Source organism: Triticum aestivum, chromosome 6A, assembly GCF_018294505.1.
Source record: "Triticum aestivum cultivar Chinese Spring chromosome 6A, IWGSC CS RefSeq v2.1, whole genome shotgun sequence".
NCBI classification, from domain to species: Eukaryota; Viridiplantae; Streptophyta; class Magnoliopsida; order Poales; family Poaceae; genus Triticum; species Triticum aestivum.
This window is the reverse complement of record NC_057809.1, coordinates 260,042,872-260,054,968: the sequence shown is the minus strand read 5'-3', so window position 1 is coordinate 260,054,968 and position 12,097 is coordinate 260,042,872.

Here is a 12,097-nt window from a genome sequence, read left to right as displayed (position 1 = left end):
GCTGGGGGGATCGGGCGCGGGGGCTCGTCCCCTAGCTCGAGGTGGAAGAGAGGAGGAGTAGGGATCGAGAGAAGGGGTGCGCGAGGGGATCGAGCAGGGCTCGTGCTATCGTAGGTGGTGGCGGCGCACTGGAGGGAACAAGGGAGAGGGTGTTGTGCTAGGGTTAGCAGGGGCGCCGGCTGGGCTGCAAATGGTCCTTGGGCCACTTTGGTGCTGGGCTGGCTGATGGGCTTCCTTTTCCCTCTCTCTTCTCTTCTTGATTCTTTTAACAGAAAACAAATAAAGAGGAGAAAAAGAAAGAGGGGGGTTAGGGGAAGAAGTTGAACACACAGGTAATTTTCCCGGACTCACAAAAATGTGTATGATCGACGAAAAATAGAAAAGGTCATGATTGAAAGATGGAATTCAAATTCCTTTGAATTTAATTCAAAAGGTTTGAACTAGGACAGGTTTTTCGAAGTGCCCAAAAATGTTGAGAATTTAGGTGGAGCTCTGGAAAATGATGAAATGATATATGGCAAAGTTAGAGGTCAAGAGTTGTGATAACAAAGGCATTGGGATTTTGCAAGTGTGTTATGGTGAATTCCAAAAATGGAATATTTAATATAGCTCCCTAATATCGGGAGGATATGTTATAAAGAGAATCACCATGTGAATTCCCTCGCTCTAAATGGACCGAAGATCCATACGGTTTATTTATTTGAGTTTTAAAACAGGTTGCATGATGACGTGATGCAATGCACATGACGCAAGGATGAATGCAACAGACAAATAAAATACACGGCGAAACTCCGAATCCATGGAAGGCATCTCAAGCTCCGCTCTTGGGGCGTTACACTGGGCTACACTCCGCATTGCCTGCCGAGCTTGCTCGTGCAACTGGGACAGCCCTTGCAGAAGATCACTTGATGATCTGGACACCTCCTCTTCGGGACGGCCCATCAATATACCTGCAATCACAGCTATATCAACGACTTTTATTTCCAAATTGTTATAAGGTAAATATGGCCACATACTGAATATGCTGCCTCACAGTTTTTTGTTCTCCTTCACGGAGTCGGCTAGCTGGGCCCGCACATCCTTCAGCTCTTCGCCCAGCTGGGTGTTCGCATCTTGGAGTTTGTTTTTCTCCTGTCTGACACGGGTTAAAACCCGCTCGCCTGCGGCATGAAGTCTTTTTGACTCTTTTTTCTCCAATGGGCCCGACGATCCTGTTATGAGATAAAGCCGCAGTGTTAACACGATTACTATGCAATAACCATTTCTTGATGGAGGGAAATATTACCGGAAGACGCTGCTTTGGATTTTTTCAGTTCAGCGGTCACTGCGTCCAACTACGTCCGGCACTTTCCTAGCTCCTGGGCTAGCACGTTGTTCTTCCCTGTAAGAACCTGGTTATACAACGATACTTAAATTAGTTGTACCAACTGCTTCAAGTCTCGGGGGCTACTGGCATATGGTCATCATATTCAGACAAAGTAAATTTACCCGAACATCTTTTAAATGCTGCTTTGTAGCTCTGCTAAACCCATCTCGAGCAGCTCAGATATATGCATCAGCCGAGCTTAAGGCGTTAAATGCCTCTTCTGAAAAGCCAGCGTATTGTAAAACGGCCCTGCGGCACCGATGATTCATGGCGCTCTACACTTCCGAGTTGGTGACGGATACATCATCCGAATCCTCGGCTGGAGGACAGTTCGGAGTCACCCCCGCATAAGCCCCCGTCTTCACGACAGGATCTAGATCCTGGCCACGGGAAGAATGACCGGACGGACCCCCGGATATAGAACGGCACACCTTTTTCCTGATACAGGGTAAGCGGAAAGGTCACAGTTGGATGTGACTGCCAAGGTGCATATTTGCAAATTCATACCTCTTTGAGGAAGGCTAGGCCGTATCTTCGTTGACTTTCCTCTTTGAAGGCTTGCCTAGTGTGGGGGACTCTCTCTTCGGTGAGCGCCTCCCCTTTAGAGCACAGGACAGTGCGTTGGGTGAGGAGGAATGAGAAAACTCTCTTGGACAAGGTATCTCCGGATTACTTACATGTGAAGCAGGAAGGAGACTGGGGTAATCGGCGATGATGGGTACATCTGTACCGTCATAGCTCGTCTGATAGAATATTCCATCCTCGAGCTCCATGAATATGTCCGGATCCTCTTCATATCCGGGGTCAAGGTCCTGGTTGCGATATTCCGGCTGAGGAGGAGGGTCATGGATCCCCTAGATAGCCTTTCACCATTCATGTTATAAGCGGATAAGATACTGCCTGTCAAGAATGATTCGGGGATAGGAGTAAAATAGTGAAGCTGAAGCTTACCCAGCTGGGAAGATTATACATGGAAAATCCGTCTTGATATTGGAGACGGGTGAACTCCTCTTTCTCCCCTTTATACAGCTCGACCAGTATTTTGGCCAGGGCGGCGGGGGTCTTCGGGCCCTTCCGACCATAGCGTGAGGTGTCGTTTTCCCTGTTATAATGCCACATGGGCAGCCCTCTGTATTGGAGTGGCTGGACCCCCCGTGCTATAGAGGTCACCATTACCTCGACTATTGACAATCTGGACTGGGCAAGCGTCTTAATCTTGCCCAGCAGCAGGCTGATCTCTGCACTATCCTCCTCGAGGCTCCGAGGATGCTAGCTATGGCGTTTCTTCAGCGGGGCACTTGAAGACTCGGGGAGGCCCATACGGACGGGGTTGGGTAGTGACATCGTTGATGTAGAACCATTCGGAAGGCCACTCTTCGGAGGCTTTCTTCGGTGTGCCGGATAGGTATCCGGTCCCGGCGATGCGCCACACTTCGGCGCCTCCCACTTCAAAAATCGACCCACCTTGATTATGAGGGACGAGGCATAACAGTCTTCTCCATAAACTGAAATGGGCCTCGCAGCCCAAGAAAAGCTCACATAGAGCGACGTAACCCGCAATATGAAGGATAGAGGCGGGAGTGAGACTGTTTGCAGTTGGAGGCCATAATACTCCAGCAGACCTCGGAGGAAGGGATGGATCAGAAATCCGACACCTCTTAACAAGAAGGGGACAAAGCATACTCGTTCTCCCCTGGACGGATTGGGGAAGCTCTCCCTTGGAGCCCCACCCTTGAAGGACGTCATCCCTGCTCGTACGGTGACCAAGTCCGCAAGGGGAAGAAAGCCCTTTGTTTGTAGCTTCGCCAGCTGACTATGGGGTACGGAACATCTCTCCCAGTCACCCTTTTTGGAGTCGTGGGGATGAGAAGAAGAGCTGGGAGCGCTAGCCATGTTGGGGTGGTTTTTCTCAGCTAGCTCTGAGGATTTTTCACGGGGTGTAAAGTGGATTTGAGATCTATTCTCTTTAAATAGGAACCTTTGTGGTACGGTCGGGGTGGTATATGCAAAAATACCCTGACCTCTCGCATTCGCTCGACACGTGGAAACTGAAGTTGTTGATGCACAGAAGCCGAGGGGTACAACATTAAATGGAAGGATGGACACACTACTCGGAAGTCATCGGTGGAGGAACCCGCCTTGCAATGCCGAAGATAATCTATGTGTCGAATAACTTGTCATTGAATACTAGTTCGGGGGCTACCGAGGGAGTCCTGGACTAAGGGGTCCTCGAACGTCCGGCCTGTTAGCCATGGGCCAGACTGATGGGCTGTGAAGACACGAAGACCGAAGACTGCGCCCGTGTCCGGATGGGATTCTCCTTGGCACGGAAGGCAAGCTTGGCGACCAAATATGTAGATTCATTTCTTTGTAACCGACCTTGTGTAACCCTAGATCCTCCCGGTGTCTATATAAGCCGGGGGACTTAGTCCAGAAAGGGAGATATTCATCATCATAGCCATACAAGCTAGACCTCTAGGATTAGCCATTACGATCTCGAGGTAGATCAACTCTAGTAATACTCGTATTCATCAATATCAATCAAGCAGGACGTAGGGTATTACCTCCGTAGAGAGGGCCCGAACCTGGGTAAACATCGTGTCCCCTATCTCCTGTTACCATCGACCTTAGACGCATAGTTTGGGACCCCCTACCCGAGATCCGCCAGTTTTGAAACCGACAGTGGTTGCTCGTGCCCGTGAAGTTGGCGATGAACAACTTGCACAGCTCGCCCATGTGGAGATGGACACATTGGGAAGGTTCATGAGCCATGAGTGTGCGGTATCCTTGAGGGCCATGGGGAACTACTTCGCCATAACTCGGTCATCCCCCTTCACGTCTAGATGCTAATGGTGTAGAGTAAGAAGAACTCCGTGCGGTTAGCGTTGTTGTCGTAGCATGGAGGAAGCTATGGCTTGAACTTGTTAGGCCACACCACATGACACAGCGCGGGGGTGAGGGCAGGTAGCCCCATTGGTGACGATGACACCGACCAGGGCTACGCGGCTCTAGCGCCCAGCCATGGCTGCATCATGGAGATGCGTTCCTAGCAGTTGCACTGCTTCTTGAGGATCACGTGCGCGTCCAGGGGCACGCAACAGACGATCTGGCAGTTGTTGTCGACAGCGTCCAGCGCGGATGAGCCGTGGGACGGCTCCAGGGCGTGCACTACATGGCACCGCTCGGCTGCATCATAGCCCGGAGGAGGGGGAGGAGGAGCGTCACGCCCCGCCCACTCGGCGCATGATGGCAGAGCAGGCAGGGAGCGGGAGGGCGCTTGGTCATCGCACGTAGCATCAAGAAGCCCGGTGATGCCTCCGCGCCAGGCATCATAGCTGTCCTCGGTGGGATAATACCGCATCAGCTCCTGCTCCATGAGTAGCACGACATGCAGAACGGGGGGGGGGGGGTCACGATGCGTGAGTGAGGAGGCGGTGGCGAAGCAGCCACGCACCTGGTTGTTCACCGACGGCTGGACGGAGGAGCCACCCGCTCTCCCACAGGCTCGGTGGTGGCGTGAGGGCGCCACCCATGGGCACCACGGGCGGTGGGCATTGCATGGACCCTAGCGGCAACCCGGTGCGCTACATGTGCCAGGCAAGTAGCAGCGTCGTCATCCATGTAAATGTCGAGGTTGAAGGCGCGAAGACGAGAAGTCCCCCTACCTGGTGGGCCAAATGTCAGAGTCAAGGATCTGCAACCACAAAACCCTCCAAGAACTGGGGTTCGAACTCTGGGGGCTCTTCTTGGCAACGTATGACCCGATGAGGAGTATGGCGACATCGCAATGAGCACGCTCACTTACACTAGACACGATGGGGACACACGAGTTACCCAAGTTCGAGCCACCTTGTGGTGTAAAACCCTTCTCCTGCTTGTGTTGGTTTGCCATGTAATAGAGCATTTGGAGCCCGAGGTACATGAAGCGTGTGGGAGATAATGGCTCGATCCCTTTACATGGAGGTGGCCCCGCCCCCTTTATCCTACCTTGGTCCTCTTCTCGAAAATATGAGCGGGAAAGGGTGCCTACAATGGAGCAATTCAAAGGGGAATAGGCGCCCAGACTTATCCTAACTAAAGGCGGTCTTCGCCTGCTAAAGTTACCATCCTAATGCGCTGGTGGGCTCGATGATGACCTCCACCCTGGCCCGCTGGTCCATCCTGATCTTCTTACACCAGAGTGGAAAGCTTTGGTACTTGCTTTAGGGGAGGCAGACACTCCTGGTCCCTTATAACCAGAATGGAAACTGGTCTTGGTCATGCCCTGCCGTCCTTATCCTGACGGTGGGACATCATCCATGTGATGGACTCAAAGCCCTACGGCTGGCGTCGTATGACCTGCCTCGTGAGGGGGCCTCGCTAGGCATCCCGATACTTATCGGTCTCGGTGGGGCTCAGCCTGGTGGCAAGGGGCCTCGCGAGGTAGCTTCCTCTGGAGCAGGTGAGGCAGAGCCATCCCACGCAGGCCAGCCCATGTGTCGCCTCCTGGGACACAGGCAGACGGTCCATGGTACCCTGGTTCCCACTGGGCTGACAAATACGGTAGGTAGACAAATTATTGTTTGGCAACTGATAGAAAAGTGCATAATTATAACGTTATTCATGGCAATGATCATGTATATAGGCATTACATCTATGACAAATAGGCCGACTCTTGCCCGCATCCACTATATTACTCCATCCATCGACCAACTGCCTACATCTAGGGTATTAAGTGCATGACAAACATAGTAACGCTTTAAGCAAGATGACATAACGTAGATAGAATAAAACCAAACAACATAATTAAACCCCATCGTTTTACCCTTAGTGGTAACAATACAGTACGTGCCTCGCTACCCCTTCTGTCACTGGGCGAGGACACCGCAAGATTGAACCAAATACAAAGCACCTCCCCCACTAAAGATAAATCAATCTAATTGGCCAAACCAAATAGATAGATTAGAGATAAATACAAAGCTATAATAATCATGCACAATGAAGTTAAGAAAAAAAATCAATTACCCTCAATGAATAATGTGATCATAAAACCGTAGTTGATCGGATCACAACAAACACTGCACAAAAATTACATCGAATAGAACTCCGAGGAGAACATTGTATTGAAGATCAGAGAGAGAGAGATAAATAGATAGATAGATAGATAGATACAGAGAGAGAGCCATCTAACTAATCATTATGGCCCATAGGTCTGTGGTGAACTACTCACACATCATCGAAGGTGGAACACGATTGATGTAGAGGCCCTCCATGATCGATTCCCCCTCTGGCAGAGTACCAGAAAAGGCCTCCAGATGGGATCACAGAAGAATAGATACTTGCGGTGGTGGTCATATTGTTTCGGTGGCTTCTCCGGGGTTTTTCCAATATTTGGGAATTTATAGCACTCGAATTAGGTCAGGCAAAGCATGAGAGGCCCAAAAGGCATCAGGGCATGCCTACCCCCAGGGCATGCCTTGTTGCCTTGTCGTCTCCTTGTAGGTCTTCTGGTCCCTCCTCAAAGCTTCTAGGGTCTTTTATGTCCAAAAAAGTCATCAAAAAGTTTCATCGTGTTTGGACTCCGTTTGATACAGATTTTCTGTAAAACCAAAAACAAGCAGAAAACAAGAACTAGCACTAGGCACTGAGTTAATAGGTTAGTCCCCAAAAATGATATAAAAATTCATATAAAGTATCTAAGATTGATAATATAATAGTATGAAACAATAAAAAAATATTGACATGTTGGAGATGTATCAACATCCCTAAGCTTAATTCTTACTCCTTGAGTACGTAAATGATAAAAACAAGTTTTTTGATGTTGAATGCTACCTAACATGTCTATCATGTAATCTTTTCATGGTATAAATACTGAGAAACGATGAAGTAATTGATATCAACATAATAATATCCATGAATACAAGAACATATTCATTACTTTTTCAAAATATATGATGCTTAACAAATGTTATCCCTACTCATTGAATTATGTAAGCATGGCATGACTTCGGCTTCACCATATAAATATAAATTAACAGCGCTCCGGTGTCAAACCAAGCAATTGGATAATACCTTTTCATCCGCTTCAACATTTTCAACTCCACTCAATACATGAGCGTGAGCCATGGATATAATACTACACGTGGAATATAATACGGTGGTAGAGATTCATAAGGGAAGTTAAAAGGAAGAAAGGCTTGCATCGACTCGGCGGATTGACACTACAACATGACCCCTCCTATAGCAATGCTTTTTTCCGTATCTAAGAGTCCATATATGCGTTGCTAGTATCTTTACCAACGGTTTTCGATGTGTTGCCTTATATAGTGTTGCTAGAGCATAGTGCAACGCTTATATAGCCGTTGGTAAAATGGACCATTGCAAGAGTACAACACATAAAACCGAATTTTACTACACTTTTAGACATTGGTGCTGAATGTACAAGAACGCCAGATCTCATTACTTGTCAAAGATAATTTGCAACACTTCATGTGTACATACATATACAATGTGAATATTATTATTATATAATATATATTTCTAGCAATTAAATTAATGCTCCGCATGTAGGAAAAAGGGATATACTCATGAGGGGAAGAAACCATATATTGGATAAACTGTTTGTTTACAATAGTGGATATTACATGAGGAACATCATCCAAATATGCTACATAATCTAAGTATTTTCTTCACATGAAAACTTTGACTGACATAATCCATCAACATCCCTATAGCTAAACTAATACGTAACTGAGGAACATCATCCAACAACATCCATACAACTTAACTAAAACCAAAAGCATCCATCATCATCATCAAGAACTAAAACATCATCATCATCATGAACTGGAACATCATCATCATTGCAGTATACTTGCCACACACCTATATAGTCATCCATATATCTTCTGAATCTACAAAGAGAATAACAAATTGAACTGTTAACACACAATGCATTGACATGATGCAAGTAGTCATAGAGGCAAGATATTAAACATGTACAAAGGTTTAAGGCATACAAACACTAAAAATAGTAAGTCGTGTTGTCTCTATGTAGCAGCAAAGTCTCTAGAGACTGCCCGTTTAGATGTCTTGTTGTTTAGCCTATTAGCTTGAACAAAATAGTTCAAAAAGGAGGTTTGATAGGGGGAGCTACACTTGTGTGAATGAGGAAAGTATGGCACCTCCGCCCAGATGTTGGAAGTTACACGACATTTATCATAATTTGCAGAATAAATTTGTATCTAAAAAACCATTATTATTTAAACCTTCGAGGGGCTATTTTCTAAAGGTGTGGATTACATCAGCAGTATTTTCTTGAACTGTCAATTCCAACTATCACAATATTTTATCCAGGTTTCTATATTGAGATTTTATGTAAAAGTTTTATCATTTGAGTAAATTCAAAATGGAGGTCTATCTTTATGTATATATCCAGGGTGTTAGCAAAACTTAATAATCAGGAAAGTTGTACTATTTGAACAACACATGGCAGTCTTAGCAAATAATGTACACTGAATACAAAATAAAAGCACATAGATGATCAGAGCATCGACTTGACGATATATGATGGTGTTGATTTTGTATAGTTATATATATTTACCAAGAAGATATCTGCGAGAAAATCTATGATAAATCTCCAAGCATGGATATCTTATTGGCCATAATATCTTAATTAATAAATTGTTGATCTAATCAAAGGAATGAATATTTAGATCACCTATTGTCAAATATATATTGCACAAATACTAAATCAAGATCAAGATAAATTCTAGAATATATGTTAGCAGGAAACCATAAAGTACCCACCGTCTCGTGGAAAGGTATCAAATTCCGTTAGTAATTAGGCTGATCTTTCCACCTTCACATTATACACTACACGTAGCAATACAAAAAGGATTAGTAACTATAGTAGTATTAGTTTACTCAAGGAAGGGCTTCTCCATTATATCATCACATCAAACAATGAGAAATAGAGGGAGGGAGCCTAGCAGGCTAATACTCAGACTCTTTTTATCTTTTGATGGAATGCCTTTTTCAATTAACGTTGCATCTATGATTTTAGGCTGATGCTGATATGTGCAAATTTCAGGTTTGTCTCATACATTACCAACCAACATTAGAAAGGAAGGATTCATGCATTACATTAAATTACCAGGGGGAAGGCAAATGACCTTAGAATGTAGTGATGCAAACCATGTTCCAGCAACACACAAAAATTCCGACATATGCATCTCCTCAAGCCATGGTACACCATGGCGCTTCTCTGTTTTGGAGCTCATTATGAACCGATCAATAGATGTACGTGCAATCTGAAGCATGAATTAAATTCCAACAGAACAATTACTTGTGTATGTGAGAAAACATATTAGTTACAAAGCTCAAGAAATTTTTTGCAATCAAATCCGGGATATCCATCAAACAAAATAACATATCATTGTTCAGTATAGTACTTGGTAGCATTAGTTAGATCCATCTGCACCTTGCTGTCACCATGATTGTGAACATCATGTGTGTTTTATGCCTCCAGGACTGCATCCAAGCATCATAGCGCTGCATCATCCTGCACTTCTCAAAAATTAATTCATATATACAATTTGTTGTAGGAAGTGGAGACAGGACAACGTGTGTCGAGGCATCATGATAATAGAGGCAGCCAAAGCATCAAGTAATCAAAATCCACCAAAGAAGACCTGTAGGATCCACTCTCTCACCAGAGCTTAAGTCTCAAATTGCAGGAGCACAACATAAAAATTCTCAGAAACGAAAACCAACTGCCTTCGTGCTCATTGGACAACTGCAATAAGTTTACCCTACTTCATCGAATCTATGGTGGCAGCACAAGGGGTTAATCTTGCAGTTCAATCGAAGCATCAATCAACACTTTAGCAGCACAACAAAATCAAATTGATCACAAGCAGCAGGCACTTGGGCCCAAACAGTGGAAAATCATAACACTGCGAGAACAACAATGGCTCCTGATGTGCCACGAACCAGAGCGGAGAGGAAAAGTGGAACGACTCACCTGATCCATGTCTGCTTCATCCCGAGCAGCAACAATGTTGTCCACTGGCCATTCCTCCCTACACGTCTACAAGAGAAGAGAAGAGGTTATAGAAAGGGGGAGAGAGAGATTATGAAGCCAGGGGTGCACTCACCGGACGAGAGGAGAACGACATGGCCACCGGCGCCGTCGCCCAGGCCCGAAACCCTAGCCATGGGGGGAGGGCCACGGGTGGGCTTTGTTGGCCTCAAGCACCAGATCTAGCCGGATGGGAGGGTGCCGCAGTGAGAGGGGAGCTCGGGTTGTGCTTCACAGTGGCGGAATTTGCCGGGCTTTGTCTGAATCATCCATCGCGGGTGGCGCAGCAAGGAGTAGCGTTCAGGGGCTCTATTTCTCACGTGTCCCTCTCTCCTTTGCTTTGTTTTTTATTTGTTTCCTCTGTTTTTTAATGTAGAAGGATAGGGCCATGAGCTGAAACTCTACAACGTATATCTGCACCGGTTATATGCGTATCTACTATGAATTTTGCAACATATAGTCAAAATGTTGTAGAATTTCTGTTGCTTTATAAGGGGTATCCTTGTAGTGCGATAGGCAATGGAGAGGCCTTTCGATCGATATCACTGCAAGGAGTAGGGATTGGCATGCAATAGATGCACTAGAGCTATAAGTGTATGAAAGCTGAATACTGAAACTAAGTGGGTGTGCATCCAACTTGCTTGCTCATGAAGACCTCATGCATTTTTAGGAAGCCCATCATCGGAATATACAAGCCAAGTTCTATAATGAAAAGTTTCCACTAGTATATGAAAGTGACAAATCAGGAAACCCTCTATATGAAGAACATGGTGCTACTTTGAAGCACAAGTGTGGTAAAAGGATATTAGCATTGCCCGTTCTCTCTTTTTCTCTTATTTTTTTAGAACAATATCATGAACTTCATCCCCACATTTTGGAGGAATCATCAGTCTCCATCATTCTTTACGTCACTAGGGCAATGCTCCAATAATGATGATCATCACACTTTTACTTACTTACAAATCAATAAACTAAAACAATATGACTCTATATGAATGCCTCTTACAATGTCCCAGGATGTGCAATGATCTAGCGTAACATGTATTACAATGATGAAGGGTGGCTTTGCCAAAAATACCATGTCAGCTCTGTATGATCATGAAAAGCAATATGATGATGAACACACATGTCATGAGACGGAATGGTGGAAGTTGCATGGCAATATATCTCGGAATGGCTATGGAAATGCCATGATAGGTGGGTATGGTGGCTGTTTTGATGAAGATATAAGGAGGCTTATGTGTGATAAAGCGTATCATATCATGGGGTTTGGATGCACCGACAAAGTTTGCACCAACTCTCGACGTGAGGAAGGGAAAGCACGGTTTCGAAGAGGCTAGCAATATGTGGATAGTTGGGAGTGCGCATAGTTCTTGAACTCGCATTGGTAATAAAGAACTCATATACATATTGTGAAATTTTTATTAGTCCTCGAAGAAAAGTACTACTCGCGTGCTCCTAGGGAGGAGGTTGGTAGGAGTTAACCATCGCGCGACCATGATGCAAACAACACAAATGATTTCAATCAGACGTAAAAATACTCAAACATCCCCACCATGCCATGACATACACTTAAATGAGTAGCTAATAAACGCTTTAATGTCAACATTTCTACTAACCAATGATCATGAACCAATACCCTTTCTTATTACGGCATCAATATATTTAAA